At 42.7% G+C, this 18046-nt stretch overlaps 19 non-coding genes across 19 annotated transcripts; all 19 read left to right on the top strand.

The window, feature by feature from the left end:
• Positions 1-133: 133 nt before the first annotated feature.
• Positions 134-215, top strand: trnas-cga (transfer RNA serine (anticodon CGA)). The gene has a single exon. It is a non-coding gene; the product is annotated as a tRNA-Ser (tRNA).
• Positions 216-1166: 951 nt separating this feature from the next.
• On the top strand, positions 1167-1248 carry trnas-uga (transfer RNA serine (anticodon UGA)). Its single transcript has one exon. It is a non-coding gene; the product is annotated as a tRNA-Ser (tRNA).
• Positions 1249-1631: 383 nt separating this feature from the next.
• Positions 1632-1713, top strand: trnas-cga (transfer RNA serine (anticodon CGA)). Its single transcript has one exon. It is a non-coding gene; the product is annotated as a tRNA-Ser (tRNA).
• Positions 1714-2665: 952 nt separating this feature from the next.
• On the top strand, positions 2666-2747 carry trnas-uga (transfer RNA serine (anticodon UGA)). The gene has a single exon. It is a non-coding gene; the product is annotated as a tRNA-Ser (tRNA).
• A 1426-nt stretch (positions 2748-4173) lies between these two features.
• On the top strand, positions 4174-4255 carry trnas-uga (transfer RNA serine (anticodon UGA)). Its single transcript has one exon. It is a non-coding gene; the product is annotated as a tRNA-Ser (tRNA).
• Positions 4256-4638: 383 nt separating this feature from the next.
• trnas-cga (transfer RNA serine (anticodon CGA)) lies at positions 4639-4719 on the top strand. Its single transcript has one exon. It is a non-coding gene; the product is annotated as a tRNA-Ser (tRNA).
• Positions 4720-5678: 959 nt separating this feature from the next.
• trnas-uga (transfer RNA serine (anticodon UGA)) lies at positions 5679-5760 on the top strand. The gene has a single exon. It is a non-coding gene; the product is annotated as a tRNA-Ser (tRNA).
• Positions 5761-6143: 383 nt separating this feature from the next.
• Positions 6144-6224, top strand: trnas-cga (transfer RNA serine (anticodon CGA)). The gene has a single exon. It is a non-coding gene; the product is annotated as a tRNA-Ser (tRNA).
• A 957-nt stretch (positions 6225-7181) lies between these two features.
• Positions 7182-7263, top strand: trnas-uga (transfer RNA serine (anticodon UGA)). The gene has a single exon. It is a non-coding gene; the product is annotated as a tRNA-Ser (tRNA).
• A 383-nt stretch (positions 7264-7646) lies between these two features.
• Positions 7647-7728, top strand: trnas-cga (transfer RNA serine (anticodon CGA)). The gene has a single exon. It is a non-coding gene; the product is annotated as a tRNA-Ser (tRNA).
• A 964-nt stretch (positions 7729-8692) lies between these two features.
• Positions 8693-8774, top strand: trnas-uga (transfer RNA serine (anticodon UGA)). Its single transcript has one exon. It is a non-coding gene; the product is annotated as a tRNA-Ser (tRNA).
• A 1233-nt stretch (positions 8775-10007) lies between these two features.
• trnas-cga (transfer RNA serine (anticodon CGA)) lies at positions 10008-10087 on the top strand. The gene has a single exon. It is a non-coding gene; the product is annotated as a tRNA-Ser (tRNA).
• Positions 10088-12484: 2397 nt separating this feature from the next.
• On the top strand, positions 12485-12566 carry trnas-uga (transfer RNA serine (anticodon UGA)). Its single transcript has one exon. It is a non-coding gene; the product is annotated as a tRNA-Ser (tRNA).
• Positions 12567-12950: 384 nt separating this feature from the next.
• On the top strand, positions 12951-13032 carry trnas-cga (transfer RNA serine (anticodon CGA)). The gene has a single exon. It is a non-coding gene; the product is annotated as a tRNA-Ser (tRNA).
• A 1212-nt stretch (positions 13033-14244) lies between these two features.
• Positions 14245-14325, top strand: trnas-cga (transfer RNA serine (anticodon CGA)). Its single transcript has one exon. It is a non-coding gene; the product is annotated as a tRNA-Ser (tRNA).
• Positions 14326-15477: 1152 nt separating this feature from the next.
• On the top strand, positions 15478-15559 carry trnas-uga (transfer RNA serine (anticodon UGA)). Its single transcript has one exon. It is a non-coding gene; the product is annotated as a tRNA-Ser (tRNA).
• A 382-nt stretch (positions 15560-15941) lies between these two features.
• On the top strand, positions 15942-16023 carry trnas-cga (transfer RNA serine (anticodon CGA)). The gene has a single exon. It is a non-coding gene; the product is annotated as a tRNA-Ser (tRNA).
• A 949-nt stretch (positions 16024-16972) lies between these two features.
• trnas-uga (transfer RNA serine (anticodon UGA)) lies at positions 16973-17054 on the top strand. Its single transcript has one exon. It is a non-coding gene; the product is annotated as a tRNA-Ser (tRNA).
• A 384-nt stretch (positions 17055-17438) lies between these two features.
• trnas-cga (transfer RNA serine (anticodon CGA)) lies at positions 17439-17522 on the top strand. Its single transcript has one exon. It is a non-coding gene; the product is annotated as a tRNA-Ser (tRNA).
• The last annotated feature ends 524 nt before the right edge of the window (positions 17523-18046 follow it).

The following is an 18046-nucleotide window of genomic DNA, read 5'->3' as shown; positions in this document are numbered from 1 at the left end:
CTCATCACTTTCCTTAGATTCCTACTGCTTGAAAAGTAGGCTCTTCAAGAGCGATAATATGGTCATTTTAGAGGTAAAATGGACAGAACGAGATAGCGGACTGGTTAAGGCATCTTAGGTGACAGGAGAAGAAGCTGTGATGGCCGAGAGGTTAAGGCGTTGGATTCGAAATCCAATGGGGTCTCCCCGCGCAGGTTCGAACCCTGCTCACAGCGCTTTGACAAAGCAGTCTTTATTTGCAACATGTCATTGGGGAGTTGATATGGATAATGTCCTAAATCCGTGGACTTGTCCTTTGATTCAGGTGCTCAGAGTATATCTTCCAAGAGAAAGAGTTCAAACAGGCTCTTCAGTACAGATCCTTCTGGTTGTGAGATAGTCGAGCTGTTAAGGACTGCAAGATAACAGAGAAAGTTCTGATGGCAGAGTGGACTTGAAATCCAATGTTGTCTTCCTGCGCAGGGTTGAAATCTGCTCGCAGTGCTATGACAAACCAGTATTTTGAACATATCCTTGGTGACTTGATATGGATAATCTCTTTAAGACATGGACTTGTCCAGTGATTCAAGTGCTCAGAATACTTTTGTCTTTGTGTGAGCTAATTGAGAAAGTTGTGATGGCCGAGTGGTTAATACGTGATTTGGCGTAATAAGATCAATATGTCGGGCCATCAAGTTGACCATTTTACACCAATGATGTCTGTTTCCAAATCCCAAACCCTTTACTTGCATTCCAACAGCTGCAATGGCCGATTCTTTAGACGTTGGACCTGAATTTCAATGGGGTCTCCCCACCCATGCTTTAACATTGCTCGAGCGAATAGCCCACTTGTTCTTTCTCCTCATCACTTTGCTTAGATTCATACTGCTGCGATGGCCAAGTGGTTTAAGCTTTGCAAATGAACTCCAGTGTTGTCTCCCCATACAGTTTTTAAAACTGCTTGCATCGCATTGATAAACCAGTCTTTATTTGTAAAATAGCATTGGTGACTTGATATTGATGAAGTGCTTAATGCATAGACTTGTCCTTTGATTCAAGTGCTCAGAATATGTATTCCTTGAAAAACAGTTCAAATAGGCTCTTCAGTAGACAGTCTCGTCTTTACAGAAGTAAAATTGACAGAATGAGATAACCGACTGGTTAAGGCCTGGTAGTTAAAATAGCAAGCTGTGGTGGCCGAGTGGTTAAGGCGTTGGACTTGAAATCCAATGGGGTCTCCCCGCGTAGGTTCGAACCCTGCTCACAGCGCTATAACAAACCATTTCTTCTTTTACATATCCTTGGTGACTTGATATGGATAATGTGCTTAATCCGTGGACTTGTCCCTTGATTCAGGTGCTCAGAATATATATTGATGTCTGTTTCCAAATCCCAATCCCTTTACTTGCATTCCAACAGCTGCAATGGCCGAGTTCTTTAGACGTTGGACCTGAATTTCAATGGGGTCTCCCCACCCATGTTCTTACCTTGCTCGAAGCGTATAGCCCACTTCTGCTTTCTCCATATCACTTTCCTTAGATTCCTACTGCTTGAAAAGTAGGCTCTTCAAGAGCGATAATATGGTAATTTTAGAGGTAAAATGGACAGAACGAGATAGCGGACTGGTTAAGGCATCTTAGGTAACAGGAGAAGCTGTGATGGCCGAGAGGTTAAGGCGTTGGATTCGAAATCCAATGGGGTCTCCCCGCGCAGGTTCGAACCCTGCTCACAGCGCTTTGACAAAGCAGTCTTTATTTGCAACATGTCATTGGGGAGTTGATATGGATAATGTCCTAAATCCGTGGACTTGTCCTTTGATTCAGGTGCTCAGAGTATATCTTCCAAGAGAAAGAGTTCAAACAGGCTCTTCAGTACAGATCCTTCTGGTTGTGAGATAGTCGAGCTGTTAAGGACTGCAAGATAACAGAGAAAGTTCTGATGGCAGAGTGGACTTGAAATCCAATGTTGTCTTCCTGCGCAGGGTTGAAATCTGCTCGCAGTGCTATGACAAACCAGTATTTTGAACATATCCTTGGTGACTTGATATGGATAATCTCTTTAAGACATGGACTTGTCCAGTGATTCAAGTGCTCAGAATACTTTTGTCTTTGTGTGAGCTAATTGAGAAAGTTGTGATGGCCGAGTGGTTAATACGTGATTTGGCGTAATAAGATCAATATGTCGGGCCATCAAGTTTACCATTTTACACCAATGATGTCTGTTTCCAAATCCCAAACCCTTTACTTGCATTCCAACAGCTGCAATGGCCGATTCTTTAGACGTTGGACCTGAATTTCAATGGGGTCTCCCCACCCATGCTTTAACATTGCTCGAAGCGAATAGCCCACTTGTTCTTTCTCCTCATCACTTTGCTTAGATTCATACTGCTGCGATGGCCAAGTGGTTTAAGCTTTGCAAATGAACTCCAGTGTTGTCTCCCCATACAGTTTTTAAAACTGCTTGCATCGCATTGATAAACCAGTCTTTATTTGTAAAATAGCATTGGTGACTTGATATTGATGAAGTGCTTAATGCATAGACTTGTCCTTTGATTCAAGTGCTCAGAATATGTATTCCTTGAAAAACAGTTCAAATAGGCTCTTCAGTAGACAGTCTCGTCTTTACAGAAGTAAAATTGACAGAATGAGATAACCGACTGGTTAAGGCCTGGTAGTTAAAATAGCAAGCTGTGGTGGCCGAGTGGTTAAGGCGTTGGACTTGAAATCCAATGGGGTCTCCCCGCGTAGGTTCGAACCCTGCTCACAGCGCTATAACAAACCATTTCTTCTTTTACATATCCTTGGTGACTTGATATGGATAATGTGCTTAATCCGTGGACTTGTCCCTTGATTCAGGTGCTCAGAATATATATTGATGTCTGTTTCCAAATCCCAATCCCTTTACTTGCATTCCAACAGCTGCAATGGCCGAGTTCTTTAGACGTTGGACCTGAATTTCAATGGGGTCTCCCCACCCATGTTCTTACCTTGCTCGAAGCGTATAGCCCACTTCTGCTTTCTCCATATCACTTTCCTTAGATTCCTACTGCTTGAAAAGTAGGCTCTTCAAGAGCGATAATATGGTCATTTTAGAGGTAAAATGGACAGAACGAGATAGCGGACTGGTTAAGGCATCTTAGGTAACAGGAGAAGCTGTGATGGCCGAGAGGTTAAGGCGTTGGATTTGAAATCAATGGGGTCTCCCGCGCAGGTTCGAACCCTGCTCACAGCGCTTTGACAAAGCAGTCTTTATTTGCAACATGTCATTGGGGAGTTGATATGGATAATGTCCTAAATCCGTGGACTTGTCCTTTGATTCAGGTGCTCAGAGTATATCTTCCAAGAGAAAGAGTTCAAACAGGCTCTTCAGTACAGATCCTTCTGGTTGTGAGATAGTCGAGCTGTTAAGGACTGCAAGATAACAGAGAAAGTTCTGATGGCAGAGTGGTTAAGGCTTTGGACTTGAAATCCAATGTTGTCTTCCTGCGCAGGGTTGAAATCTGCTCGCAGTGCTATGACAAACCAGTATTTTGAACATATCCTTGGTGACTTGATATGGATAATCTCTTTAAGACATGGACTTGTCCAGTGATTCAAGTGCTCAGAATACTTTTGTCTTTGTGTGAGCTAATTGAGAAAGTTGTGATGGCCGAGTGGTTAATACGTGATTTGGCGTAATAAGATCAATATGTCGGGCCATCAAGTTTACCATTTTACACCAATGATGTCTGTTTCCAAATCCCAAACCCTTTACTTGCATTCCAACAGCTGCAATGGCCGATTCTTTAGACGTTGGACCTGAATTTCAATGGGGTCTCCCCACCCATGCTTTAACATTGCTCGAAGCGAATAGCCCACTTGTTCTTTCTCCTCATCACTTTGCTTAGATTCATACTGCTGCGATGGCCAAGTGGTTTAAGCTTTGCAAATGAACTCCAGTGTTGTCTCCCATACAGTTTTTAAAACTGCTTGCATCGCATTGATAAACCAGTCTTTATTTGTAAAATAGCATTGGTGACTTGATATTGATGAAGTGCTTAATGCATAGACTTGTCCTTTGATTCAAGTGCTCAGAATATGTATTCCTTGAAAAACAGTTCAAATAGGCTCTTCAGTAGACAGTCTCGTCTTTACAGAAGTAAAATTGACAGAATGAGATAACCGACTGGTTAAGGCCTGGTAGTTAAAATAGCAAGCTGTGGTGGCCGAGTGGTTAAGGCGTTGGACTTGAAATCCAATGGGGTCTCCCCGCGTAGGTTCGAACCCTGCTCACAGCGCTATAACAAACCATTTCTTCTTTTACATATCCTTGGTGACTTGATATGGATAATGTGCTTAATCCGTGGACTTGTCCCTTGATTCAGGTGCTCAGAATATATATTGATGTCTGTTTCCAAATCCCAATCCCTTTACTTGCATTCCAACAGCTGCAATGGCCGAGTTCTTTAGACGTTGGACCTGAATTTCAATGGGGTCTCCCCACCCATGTTCTTACCTTGCTCGAAGCGTATAGCCCACTTCTGCTTTCTCCATATCACTTTCCTTAGATTCCTACTGCTTGAAAAGTAGGCTCTTCAAGAGCGATAATATGGTCATTTTAGAGGTAAAATGGACAGAACGAGATAGCGGACTGGTTAAGGCATCTTAGGTAACAGGAGAAGCTGTGATGGCCGAGAGGTTAAGGCGTTGGATTCGAAATCCAATGGGTCTCCCCGCGCAGGTTCGAACCCTGCTCACAGCGCTTTGACAAAGCAGTCTTTATTTGCAACATGTCATTGGGGAGTTGATATGGATAATGTCCTAAATCCGTGGACTTGTCCTTTGATTCAGGTGCTCAGAGTATATCTTCCAAGAGAAAGAGTTCAAACAGGCTCTTCAGTACAGATCCTTCTGGTTGTGAGATAGTCGAGCTGTTAAGGACTGCAAGATAACAGAGAAAGTTCTGATGGCAGAGTGGTTAAGGCTTGGAAAATCCAATGTTGTCTTCCTGCGCAGGGTTGAAATCTGCTCGCAGTGCTATGACAAACCAGTATTTTGAACATATCCTTGGTGACTTGATATGGATAATCTCTTTAAGACATGGACTTGTCCAGTGATTCAAGTGCTCAGAATACTTTTGTCTTTGTGTGAGCTAATTGAGAAAGTTGTGATGGCCGAGTGGTTAATACGTGATTTGGCGTAATAAGATCAATATGTCGGGCCATCAAGTTGACCATTTTACACCAATGATGTCTGTTTCCAAATCCCAAACCCTTTACTTGCATTCCAACAGCTGCAATGGCCGATTCTTTAGACGTTGGACCTGAATTTCAATGGGGTCTCCCCACCCATGCTTTAACATTGCTCGAAGCGAATAGCCCACTTGTTCTTTCTCCTCATCACTTTGCTTAGATTCATACTGCTGCGATGGCCAAGTGGTTTAAGCTTTGCAAATGAACTCCAGTGTTGTCTCCCCATACAGTTTTTAAAACTGCTTGCATCGCATTGATAAACCAGTCTTTATTTGTAAAATAGCATTGGTGACTTGATATTGATGAAGTGCTTAATGCATAGACTTGTCCTTTGATTCAAGTGCTCAGAATATGTATTCCTTGAAAAACAGTTCAAATAGGCTCTTCAGTAGACAGTCTCGTCTTTACAGAAGTAAAATTGACAGAATGAGATAACCGACTGGTTAAGGCCTGGTAGTTAAAATAGCAAGCTGTGGTGGCCGAGTGGTTAAGGCGTTGGACTTGAAATCCAATGGGGTCTCCCCGCGTAGGTTCGAACCCTGCTCACAGCGCTATAACAAACCATTTCTTCTTTTACATATCCTTGGTGACTTGATATGGATAATGTGCTTAATCCGTGGACTTGTCCCTTGATTCAGGTGCTCAGAATATATATTGATGTCTGTTTCCAAATCCCAATCCCTTTACTTGCATTCCAACAGCTGCAATGGCCGAGTTCTTTAGACGTTGGACCTGAATTTCAATGGGGTCTCCCCACCCATGTTCTTACCTTGCTCGAAGCGTATAGCCCACTTCTGCTTTCTCCATATCACTTTCCTTAGATTCCTACTGCTTGAAAAGTAGGCTCTTCAAGAGCGATAATATGGTCATTTTAGAGGTAAAATGGACAGAACGAGATAGCGGACTGGTTAAGGCATCTTAGGTAACAGGAGAAGCTGTGATGGCCGAGAGGTTAAGGCGTTGGATTCGAAATCCAATGGGGTCTCCCGCGCAGGTTCGAACCCTGCTCACAGCGCTTTGACAAAGCAGTCTTTATTTGCAACATGTCATTGGGGAGTTGATATGGATAATGTCCTAAATCTGTGGACTTGTCCTTTGATTCAGGTGCTCAGAGTATATCTTCCAAGAGAAAGAGTTCAAACAGGCTCTTCAGTACAGATCCTTCTGGTTGTGAGATAGTCGAACTGTTAAGGACTGCAAGATAACAGAGAAAGTTCTGATGGCAGAGTGGACTCTGGAGTGGAGTGGACTCTGGGTTGAAATCTGGGTTGAAATCTGCTCGCAGTGCTATGACAAACCAGTATTTTGAACATATCCTTGGTGACTTGATATGGATAATCTCTTTAAGACATGGACTTGTCCAGTGATTCAAGTGCTCAGAATACTTTTGTCTTTGTGTGAGCTAATTGAGAAAGTTGTGATGGCCGAGTGGTTAATACGTGATTTGGCGTAATAAGATCAATATGTCGGGCCATCAAGTTGACCATTTTACACCAATGATGTCTGTTTCCAAATCCCAAACCCTTTACTTGCATTCCAACAGCTGCAATGGCCGATTCTTTAGACGTTGGACCTGAATTTCAATGGGGTCTCCCCACCCATGCTTTAACATTGCTCGAAGCGAATAGCCCACTTGTTCTTTCTCCTCATCACTTTGCTTAGATTCATACTGCTGCGATGGCCAAGTGGTTTAAGCTTTGCAAATGAACTCCAGTGTTGTCTCCCCATACAGTTTTTAAAACTGCTTGCATCGCATTGATAAACCAGTCTTTATTTGTAAAATAGCATTGGTGACTTGATATTGATGAAGTGCTTAATGCATAGACTTGTCCTTTGATTCAAGTGCTCAGAATATGTATTCCTTGAAAAACAGTTCAAATAGGCTCTTCAGTAGACAGTCTCGTCTTTACAGAAGTAAAATTGACAGAATGAGATAATGTGACTGGTTAAGGCCTGGCAGTTAAAATAGCAAGCTGTGGTGGCCGAGTGGTTCAGGCGTTGGACTTGAAATCCAATGGGTTCTCCCCGCGTAGGTTCGAACCCTGCTCACAGCGCTATAACAATCCATTTCTTCTATTACATATCCTTGGTGACTTGATATGGATAATGTGCTTAATCCGTGGACTTGTCCCTTGATTCAGGTGCTCAGAATATATATTGATGTCTGTTTCCAAATCCCAATCCCTTTACTTGCATTCCAACAGCTGCAATGGCCGAGTTCTTTAGACGTTGGACCTGAATTTCAATGGGGTCTCCCCACCCATGTTCTTACCTTGCTCGAAGCGTATAGCCCACTTCTGCTTTCTCCATATCACTTTCCTTAGATTCCTACTGCTTGAAAAGTAGGCTCTTCAAGAGCGATAATATGGTCATTTTAGAGGTAAAATGGACAGAACGAGATAGCGGACTGGTTAAGGCATCTTAGGTAACAGGAGAAGCTGTGATGGCCGAGAGGTTAAGGCGTTGGATTCGAAATCCAATGGGGTCTCCCCGCGCAGGTTCGAACCCTGCTCACAGCGCTTTGACAAAGCAGTCTTTATTTGCAACATGTCATTGGGGAGTTGATATGGATAATGTCCTAAATCCGTGGACTTGTCCTTTGATTCAGGTGCTCAGAGTATATCTTCCAAGAGAAAGAGTTCAAACAGGCTCTTCAGTACAGATCCTTCTGGTTGTGAGATAGTCGAGCTGTTAAGGACTGCAAGATAACAGAGAAAGTTCTGATGGCAGAGTGGTTAAGGCTTTGGACTTGAAATCCAATGTTGTCTTCCTGCGCAGGGTTGAAATCTGCTCGCAGTGCTATGACAAACCAGTATTTTGAACATATCCTTGGTGACTTGATATGGATAATCTCTTTAAGACATGGACTTGTCCAGTGATTCAAGTGCTCAGAATACTTTTGTCTTTGTGTGAGCTAATTGAGAAAGTTGTGATGGCCGAGTGGTTAATACGTGATTTGGCGTAATAAGATCAATATGTCGGGCCATCAAGTTTACCATTTTACACCAATGATGTCTGTTTCCAAATCCCAAACCCTTTACTTGCATTCCAACAGCTGCAATGGCCGATTCTTTAGACGTTGGACCTGAATTTCAATGGGGTCTCCCCACCCATGCTTTAACATTGCTCGAAGCGAATAGCCCACTTGTTCTTTCTCCTCATCACTTTGCTTAGATTCATACTGCTGCGATGGCCAAGTGGTTTAAGCTTTGCAAATGAACTCCAGTGTTGTCTCCCCATACAGTTTTTAAAACTGCTTGCATCGCATTGATAAACCAGTCTTTATTTGTAAAATAGCATTGGTGACTTGATATTGATGAAGTGCTTAATGCATAGACTTGTCCTTTGATTCAAGTGCTCAGAATATGTATTCCTTGAAAAACAGTTCAAATAGGCTCTTCAGTAGACAGTCTCGTCTTTACAGAAGTAAAATTGACAGAATGAGATAACCGACTGGTTAAGGCCTGGTAGTTAAAATAGCAAGCTGTGGTGGCCGAGTGGTTAAGGCGTTGGACTTGAAATCCAATGGGGTCTCCCCGCGTAGGTTCGAACCCTGCTCACAGCGCTATAACAAACCATTTCTTCTTTTACATATCCTTGGTGACTTGATATGGATAATGTGCTTAATCCGTGGACTTGTCCCTTGATTCAGGTGCTCAGAATATATATTGATGTCTGTTTCCAAATCCCAATCCCTTTACTTGCATTCCAACAGCTGCAATGGCCGAGTTCTTTAGACGTTGGACCTGAATTTCAATGGGGTCTCCCCACCCATGTTCTTACCTTGCTCGAAGCGTATAGCCCTCTTCTGTTTTCTCCATATCACTTTCCTTAGATTCCTACTGCTTGAAAAGTAGGCTCTTCAAGAGCGATAATATGGTCATTTTAGAGGTAAAATGGACAGAACGAGATAGCGGACTGGTTAAGGCATCTTAGGTAACAAGAGAAGCTGTGATGGCCGAGAGGTTAAGGAGTTGGATTCTAAATCCAATGGGGTCTCCCCGCGCAGGTTCGAACCCTGCTCACAGCGCTTTGACAAAGCAGTCTTTATTTGCAACATGTCATTGGGGAGTTGATATGGATAATGTCCTAAATCCGTGGACTTGTCCTTTGATTCAGGTGCTCAGAGTATATCTTCCAAGAGAAAGAGTTCAAACAGGCTCTTCAGTACAGATCCTTCTGGTTGTGAGATAGTCGAGCTGTTAAGGACTGCAAGATAACAGAGAAAGTTCTGATGGCAGAGTGGTTAAGGCTTTGGACTTGAAATCCAATGTTGTCTTCCTGCGCAGGGTTGAAATCTGCTCGCAGTGCTATGACAAACCAGTATTTTGAACATATCCTTGGTGACTTGATATGGATAATCTCTTTAAGACATGGACTTGTCCAGTGATTCAAGTGCTCAGAATACTTTTGTCTTTGTGTGAGCTAATTGAGAAAGTTGTGATGGCCGAGTGGTTAATACGTGATTTGGCGTAATAAGATCAATATGTCGGGCCATCAAGTTTACCATTTTACACCAATGATGTCTGTTTCCAAATCCCAAACCCTTTACTTGCATTCCAACAGCTGCAATGGCCGATTCTTTAGACGTTGGACCTGAATTTCAATGGGGTCTCCCCACCCATGTTCTTACCTTGCTCGAAGCGTATAGCCCACTTCTGCTTTCTCCATATCACTTTCCTTAGATTCCTACTGCTTGAAAAGTAGGCTCTTCAAGAGCGATAATATGGTCATTTTCGAGGTAAAATGGACAGAACGAGATAGCGGACTGGTTAAGGCATCTTAGGTAACAGGAGAAGCTGTGATGGCCGAGAGGTTAAGGCGTTGGATTCGAAATCAATGGGTCTCCCCGCGCAGGTTCGAACCCTGCTCACAGCGCTTTGACAAAGCAGTCTTTATTTGCAACATGTCATTGGGGAGTTGATATGGATAATGTCCTAAATCCGTGGACTTGTCCTTTGATTCAGGTGCTCAGAGTATATCTTCCAAGAGAAAGAGTTCAAACAGGCTCTTCAGTACAGATCCTTCTGGTTGTGAGATAGTCGAGCTGTTAAGGACTGCAAGATAACAGAGAAAGTTCTGATGGCAGAGTGGACTTGAAATCCAATGTTGTCTTCCTGCGCAGGTTGAAATCTGCTCGCAGTGCTATGACAAACCAGTATTTTGAACATATCCTTGGTGACTTGATATGGATAATCTCTTTAAGACATGGACTTGTCCAGTGATTCAAGTGCTCAGAATACTTTTGTCTTTGTGTGAGCTAATTGAGAAAGTTGTGATGGCCGAGTGGTTAATACGTGATTTGGCGTAATAAGATCAATATGTCGGGCCATCAAGTTGACCATTTTACACCAATGATGTCTGTTTCCAAATCCCAAACCCTTTACTTGCATTCCAACAGCTGCAATGGCCGATTCTTTAGACGTTGGACCTGAATTTCAATGGGGTCTCCCCACCCATGCTTTAACATTGCTCGGAAGCGAATAGCCCACTTGTTCTTTCTCCTCATCACTTTGCTTAGATTCATACTGCTGCGATGGCCAAGTGGTTTAAGCTTTGCAAATGAACTCCAGTGTTGTCTCCCCATACAGTTTTTAAAACTGCTTGCATCGCATTGATAAACCAGTCTTTATTTGTAAAATAGCATTGGTGACTTGATATTGATGAAGTGCTTAATGCATAGACTTGTCCTTTGATTCAAGTGCTCAGAATATGTATTCCTTGAAAAACAGTTCAAATAGGCTCTTCAGTAGACAGTCTCGTCTTTACAGAAGTAAAATTGACAGAATGAGATAACCGACTGGTTAAGGCCTGGTAGTTAAAATAGCAAGCTGTGGTGGCCGAGTGGTTAAGGCGTTGGACTTGAAATCCAATGGGGTCTCCCCGCGTTTCGAACCCTGCTCACAGCGCTATAACAAACCATTTCTTCTTTTACATATCCTTGGTGACTTGATATGGATAATGTGCTTAATCCGTGGACTTGTCCCTTGATTCAGGTGCTCAGAATATATATTGATGTCTGTTTCCAAATCCCAATCCCTTTACTTGCATTCCAACAGCTGCAATGGCCGAGTTCTTTAGACGTTGGACCTGAATTTCAATGGGGTCTCCCCACCCATGTTCTTACCTTGCTCGAAGCGTATAGCCCACTTCTGCTTTCTCCATATCACTTTCCTTAGATTCCTACTGCTTGAAAAGTAGGCTCTTCAAGAGCGATAATATGGTCATTTTAGAGGTAAAATGGACAGAACGAGATAGCGGACTGGTTAAGGCATCTTGTGATGGCCGAGAGGTTAAGGAGTTGGATTCGAAATCCAATGGGGTCTCCCCGCGCAGGTTCGAACCCTGCTCACAGCGCTTTGACAAAGCAGTCTTTATTTGCAACATGTCATTGGGGAGTTGATATGGATAATGTCCTAAATCTGTCCTTTGATTCAGGTGCTCAGAGTATATCAAAAAGAGTTCAGGCTCTTCAGGACAGATCCTTCTGGTTGTGAGATAGTCGAGCTGTTAAGGACTGCAAGATAACAGAGAAAGTTCTGATGACAGAGTGGTTAAGGCTTTGGACTTGAAATCCAATGTTGTCTTCCTGCACAGGGTTGAAATCTGCAAACCAGTATTTTGGTGACTTGATATGGATAATCTCTTTAAGAGATGGACTTGTCCAGTGATTCAAGTGCTCAGAATACTTTTGTCTTTGTGTGAGCTAATTGAGAAAGTTGTGATGGCCGAGTGGTTAATACGTGATTTGGCGTAATAAGATCAATATGTCGGGCCATCAAGTTGACCATTTTACACCAATGATGTCTGTTTCCAAATCCCAAACCCTTTACTTGCATTCCAACAGCTGCAATGGCCGATTCTTTAGACGTTGGACCTGAATTTCAATGGGGTCTCCCCACCCATGCTTTAACATTGCTCGAAGCGAATAGCCCACTTGTTCTTTCTCCTCATCACTTTGCTTAGATTCATACTGCTGTGATGGCCAAGTGGTTTAAGCTTTGCAAATGAACTCCAGTGTTGTCTCCCCATACAGTTTTTAAAACTGCTTGCATCGCATTGATAAACCAGTCTTTATTTGTAAAATAGCATTGGTGACTTGATATTGATGAAGTGCTTAATGCATAGACTTGTCCTTTGATTCAAGTGCTCAGAATATGTATTCCTTGAAAAACAGTTCAAATAGGCTCTTCAGTAGACAGTCTCGTCTTTACAGAAGTAAAATTGACAGAATGAGATAACCGACTGGTTAAGGCCTGGTAGTTAAAATAGCAAGCTGTGGTGGCCGAGTGGTTAAGGCGTTGGACTTGAAATCCAATGGGTTTTCCCCGCGTAGGTTCGAACCCTGCTCACAGCGCTATAACAAACAATTTCTTCTTTTACATATCCTTGGTGACTTGATATGGATAATGTGCTTAATCCGTGGACTTGTCCTTTGATTCAGGTGCTCAGAATATATATTGATGTCTGTTTCCAAATCCCAATCCCTTTACTTGCATTCCAACAGCTGCAATGGCCGAGGTTCTTTAGACGTTGGACCTGAATTTCAATGGGGTCTCCCCACCCATGTTCTTACCTTGCTCGAAGCGTATAGCCCACTTCTGCTCTCTCCTCATCACTTTCCTTAGATTCCTACTGCTTGAAAAGTAGGCTCTTCAAGAGCGATAATATGGTCATTTTCGAGGTAAAATGGACAGAACGAGATAGCGGACTGGTTAAGGCATCTTAGGTGACAGGATAAGCTGTGATGGCCGAGAGGTTAAGGCGTTGGATTCGAAATCCAATGGGGTCTCCCCGCACAGGTTCGAACCCTGCTCACAGCGCTTTGACAAAGCAGTCTTTATTTGCAACATGTCATTGGGGAGTTGATATGGATAATGTCCTAAATCCGTAAGAGAAAGAGTTCCAACAGGCTCTTCAGTACAGATCCTTCTGGTTGTGAGATAGTCAACCTGTTAAGGACTGCAAGATAACAGAGAAAGTTCTGATGGCAGAGTGGTTAAGGCTTTGGACTTGAAATCCAATGTTGTCTTCCTGCGCAGGTTTGAAATCTGCTCGCAGTGCTATGACAAACCAGTATTTTGAACATATCCTTGGTGACTTGATATGGATAATCTCTTTAAGACATGGACTTGTCCAGTGATTCAAGTGCTCAGAATACTTTTGTCTTTGTGTGAGCTAATTGAGAAAGTTGTAATGGCCGAGTGGTTAATACGTGATTTGGCGTAATAAGATCAATATGTCGGGCCATCAAGTTTACCATTTTACACCAATGATGTCTGTTTCCAAATCCCAAACCCTTTACTTGCATTCCAACAGCTGCAATGGCCGATTCTTTAGACGTTGGACCTGAATTTCAATGGGGTCTCCCCACCCATGCTTTAACATTGCTCGAAGCGAATAGCCCACTTGTTCTTTCTCCTCATCACTTTGCTTAGATTCATACTGCTGTGATGGCCAAGTGGTTTAAGCTTTGCAAATGAACTCCAGTGTTGTCTCCCCATACAGTTTTTAAAACTGCTTGCATCGCATTGATAAACCAGTCTTTATTTGTAAAATAGCATTGGTGACTTGATATTGATGAAGTGCTTAATGCATAGACTTGTCCTTTGATTCAAGTGCTCAGAATTTGTATTCCTTGAAAAACAGTTCAAATAGGCTCTTCAGTAGACAGTCTCGTCTTTACAGAAGTAAAATTGACAGAATGAGATAACCGACTGGTTAAGGCCTAGTAGTTAAAATAGCAAGCTGTGGTGGCCGAGTGGTTAAGGCGTTGGACTTGAAATCCAATGGGTTTTTCCCGCGTAATGGCCGAGTTCTTTAGACGTTGGACCTGAATTTCAATGGGGTCTCCCCACCCATGTTCTTACCTTGCTCGAAGCGTATAGCCCACTTCTGCTTTCTCCATATCACTTTCCTTAGATTCCTACTGCTTGAAAAGTAGGCTCTTCAAGAGCGATAATATGGTCATTTTAGAGGTAAAATGGACAGAACGAGATAGCAGACTGGTTAAGGCATCTTAGGTAACAGGAGAAGCTGTGATGGCCGAGAGGTTAAGGCGTTGGATTCGAAATCCAATGGGGTCTCCCGCGCAGGTTCGAACCCTGCTCACAGCGCTTTGACAAAGCAGTCTTTATTTGCAACATGTCATTGGAGAGTTGATATGGATAATGTCCTAAATCCGTGGACTTGTCCTTTGATTCAGGTGCTCAGAGTATATCTTCCAAGAGAAAGAGTTCAAACAGGCTCTTCAGTACAGATCCTTCTGGTTGTGAGATAGTCGAGCTGTTAAGGACTGCAAGATAAAAGAGAAAGTTCTGATGGCAGAGTGGTTAAGGCTTTGGACTTGAAATCCAATGTTTTCTTCCTGCGCAGGGTTGAAATCTGCGCAGTATTTTGAACATATCCTTGGTAACTTGATATGGATAATCTCTTTAAGACATGGACTTGTCCAGTGATTCAAGTGCTCAGAATACTTTTGTCTTTGTGTGAGCTAATTGAGAAAGTTGTGATGGCCGAGTGGTTAAGGCTTTGGACTTGAAATCCAATGTTGTCTTCCTGCGCAGGGTTGAAATCTGCTCACAGTTCTATGACAAACCAGTATTTTGAACATATCCTTGGTGACTTGATATGGATAATCTCTTTAAGACATGTACTTGTCCAGTGATTCAAGTGCTCAGAATACTTTTGTCTTTGTGTGAGCTAATTGAGAAAGTTGTGATGGCCGAGTGGTTAATACGTGATTTGGCGTAATAAGATCAATATGTCGGGCCATCAAGTTGACCATTTTACACCAATGATGTCTGTTTCCAAATCCCAAACCCTTTACTTGCATTCCAACAGCTGCAATGGCCGATTCTTTAGACGTTGGACCTGAATTTCAATGGGGTCTCCCCACCCATCCTTTAACATTGCTCTAAGCGAATAGCCCACTTGTTCTTTCTCCTCATCACTTTGCTTAGATTCATACTGCTGCGATGGCCAAGTGGTTTAAGCTTTGCAAATGAACTCCAGTGTTGTCTCCCCATACAGTTTTTAAAACTGCTTGCATTGCATTGATAAACCAGTCTTTATTTGTAAAATAGCATTGGTGACTTGATATTGATGAAGTGCTTAATGCATAGACTTGCCCTTTGATTCAAGTGCTCAGAATATGTATTCCTTGAAAAACAGTTCAAATAGGCTCTTCAGTAGACAGTCTCGTCTTTACAGTAAAATTGACAGAATGAGATAACCGACTGGTTAAGGCCTAGTAGTTAAAATAGAAAGCTGTGGTGGCCGAGTGGTTAAGGTGTTGGACTTGAAATCCAATGGGGTCTCCCCGCGTTGGTTCGAACCCTGCTCACAGCTCTATAACAAACCATTTCTTCTTTTACATATCCTTGGTGACTTGATATGGATAATGTGCTTAATCCGTGGACTTGTCCCTTGATTCAGGTGCTCAGAATATATATTGATGTCTGTTTCCAAATCCCAATCCCTTTACTTGCATTCCAACAGCTGCAATGGCCGAGTTCTTTAGACGTTGGACCTGAATTTAAATAGGGTCTCCCCACCCAGTTCTTACCTTGCTCGAAGCGTATAGCCCACTTCTGCTTTCTCCATATCACTTTCCTTAGATTCCTACTGCTTGAAAAGTAGGCTCTTCAAGAGCGATAATATGGTCATTTTAGAGGTAAAATGGACAGAACGAGATAGCGGACTGGTTAAGGCATCTTATGTAACAGGAGAAGCTGTGATGGCCGAGAGGTGAAGGCGTTGGATTCGAAATCCAATGGGGTCTCCCCGCACAGGTTCGAACCCTGCTCACAGCGCTTTGACAAAGCAGTCTTTATTTGCAACATGTCATTGGGGAGGTGATATGGATAATGTCCTAAATCTGTGGACTTGTCCTTTGATTCAGGTGCTCAGATTATATCTTCCAAGAGAAAGAGTTCAAACAGGCTCTTCAGTACAGCTCCTTCTGGTTGTGAGATAGTCGAGCTGTTAAGGACTGCAAGATAACAGAGAAAGTTCTGATGGCTTTGGACTTGAAAGCCAATGTTGTCTCCTTGCGCAGGGTTGAAATCTGCTCGCAGTACTATGACAAACCAGTATTTTGAACATATCCTTGGTGACTTGATATGGATAATCTCTTTAAGACATGGACTTGTCCAGTGATTCAAGTGCTCAGAATACTTTTGTTTTTGTGTGAGCTTATTGAGAAAGTTGTGATGGCCGAGTGGTTAATACGTGGTTTGGCGTAATAAGATCAATATGTCGGGCCATCAAGTTTACCATTTTACACCAATGATGTCTGTTTCCAAATCCAAAACCCTTTACTTGCATTCCAACAGCTGCAATGGCCGATTCTTTAGACGTTGGACCTGAATTTCAATGGGGTCTCCCCACCCATGCTTTAACATTGCTCGAAGCGAATAGCCCACTTGTTCTTTCTCCTCATCACTTTGCTTAGATTCATACTGCTGCGATGGCCAAGTGGTTTAAGCTTTGCAAATGAACTCCAGTGTTGTCTCCCATACAGTTTTTAAAACTGCTTGCATCGCATTGATAAACCAGTCTTTATTTGTAAAATAGCATTGGTGACTTGATATTGATGAAGTGCTTAATGCATAGACTTGTCCTTTGATTCAAGTGCTCAGAATATGTATTCCTTGAAACACAGTTCAAATAGGCTCTTCAGTAGACAGTCTCGTCTTTACAGAAGTAAAATTGACAGAATGAGATAACCGACTGGTTAAGGCCTGGTAGTTAAAATAGCAAGCTTTGGTGGCCGAGTGGTTAAGGCGTTGGACTTGAAATCCAATGGGGTCTCCCCGCGTAGGTTCGAACCCTGCTCACAGCGCTATAACAAACCATTTCTTCTTTTACATATCCTTGGTGACTTGATATGGATAATGTGCTTAATCCGTGGACTTGTCCTTTGATTCAGGTGCTCAGAATATATATTGATGTCTGTTTCCAAATCCCAATCCCTTTACTTGCATTCCAACAGCTGCAATGGCCGAGGTTCTTTAGACGTTGGACCTGAATTTCAATGGGGTCTCCCCACCCATGTTCTTACCTTGCTCGAAGCGTATAGCCCACTTCTGCTCTCTCCTCATCACTTTCCTTAGATTCCTACTGCTTGAAAAGTAGGCTCTTCAAGAGCGATAATATGGTCATTTTAGAGGTAAAATGGACAGAACGAGATAGCGGACTGGTTAAGGCATCTTAGGTAACAGGAGAAGCTGTGATGGCCGAGAGGTTAAGGCGTTGGATTCGAAATCCAATGGGGTCTCCCCGCGCAGGTTCGAACCCTTCTCACAGAGCTTTGACAAAGCAGTCTTTACTTGCAACATGTCATTGGGGAGTTGATATGGATAATGTCCTAAATCCGTAAGAGAAAGAGTTCAAACAGGCTCTTCAGTACAGATCCTTCTGGTTGTGAGATAGTCAACCTGTTAAGGACTGCAAGATAACAGAGAAAGTTCTGATGGCAGAGTGGTTAAGGCTTTGGACTTGAAATCCAATGTTGTCTTCCTGCGCAGGGTTGAAACCAGTATTTTGAACATATCCTTGGTGACTTGATATGGATAATCTCTTTAAGACATGGACTTGTCCAGTGATTCAAGTGCTCAGAATACTTTTGTCTTTGTGTGAGCTAATTGAGAAAGTTGTAATGGCCGAGTGGTTAATACGTGATTTGGCGTAATAAGATCAATATGTCGGGCCATCAAGTTTACCATTTTACACCAATGATGTCTGTTTCCAAATCCCAAACCCTTTACTTGCATTCCAACAGCTGCAATGGCCGATTCTTTAGACGTTGGACCTGAATTTCAATGGGGTCTCCCC

The sequence above is a fragment of the Oncorhynchus keta genome, unplaced genomic scaffold (genome assembly GCF_023373465.1).
Source record: "Oncorhynchus keta strain PuntledgeMale-10-30-2019 unplaced genomic scaffold, Oket_V2 Un_contig_5644_pilon_pilon, whole genome shotgun sequence".
In the NCBI taxonomy this organism is placed as follows: Eukaryota; Metazoa; Chordata; class Actinopteri; order Salmoniformes; family Salmonidae; genus Oncorhynchus; species Oncorhynchus keta.
Note: the sequence above shows the minus strand (reverse complement) of the source record. Positions and strands in the feature narration are given on the sequence as shown.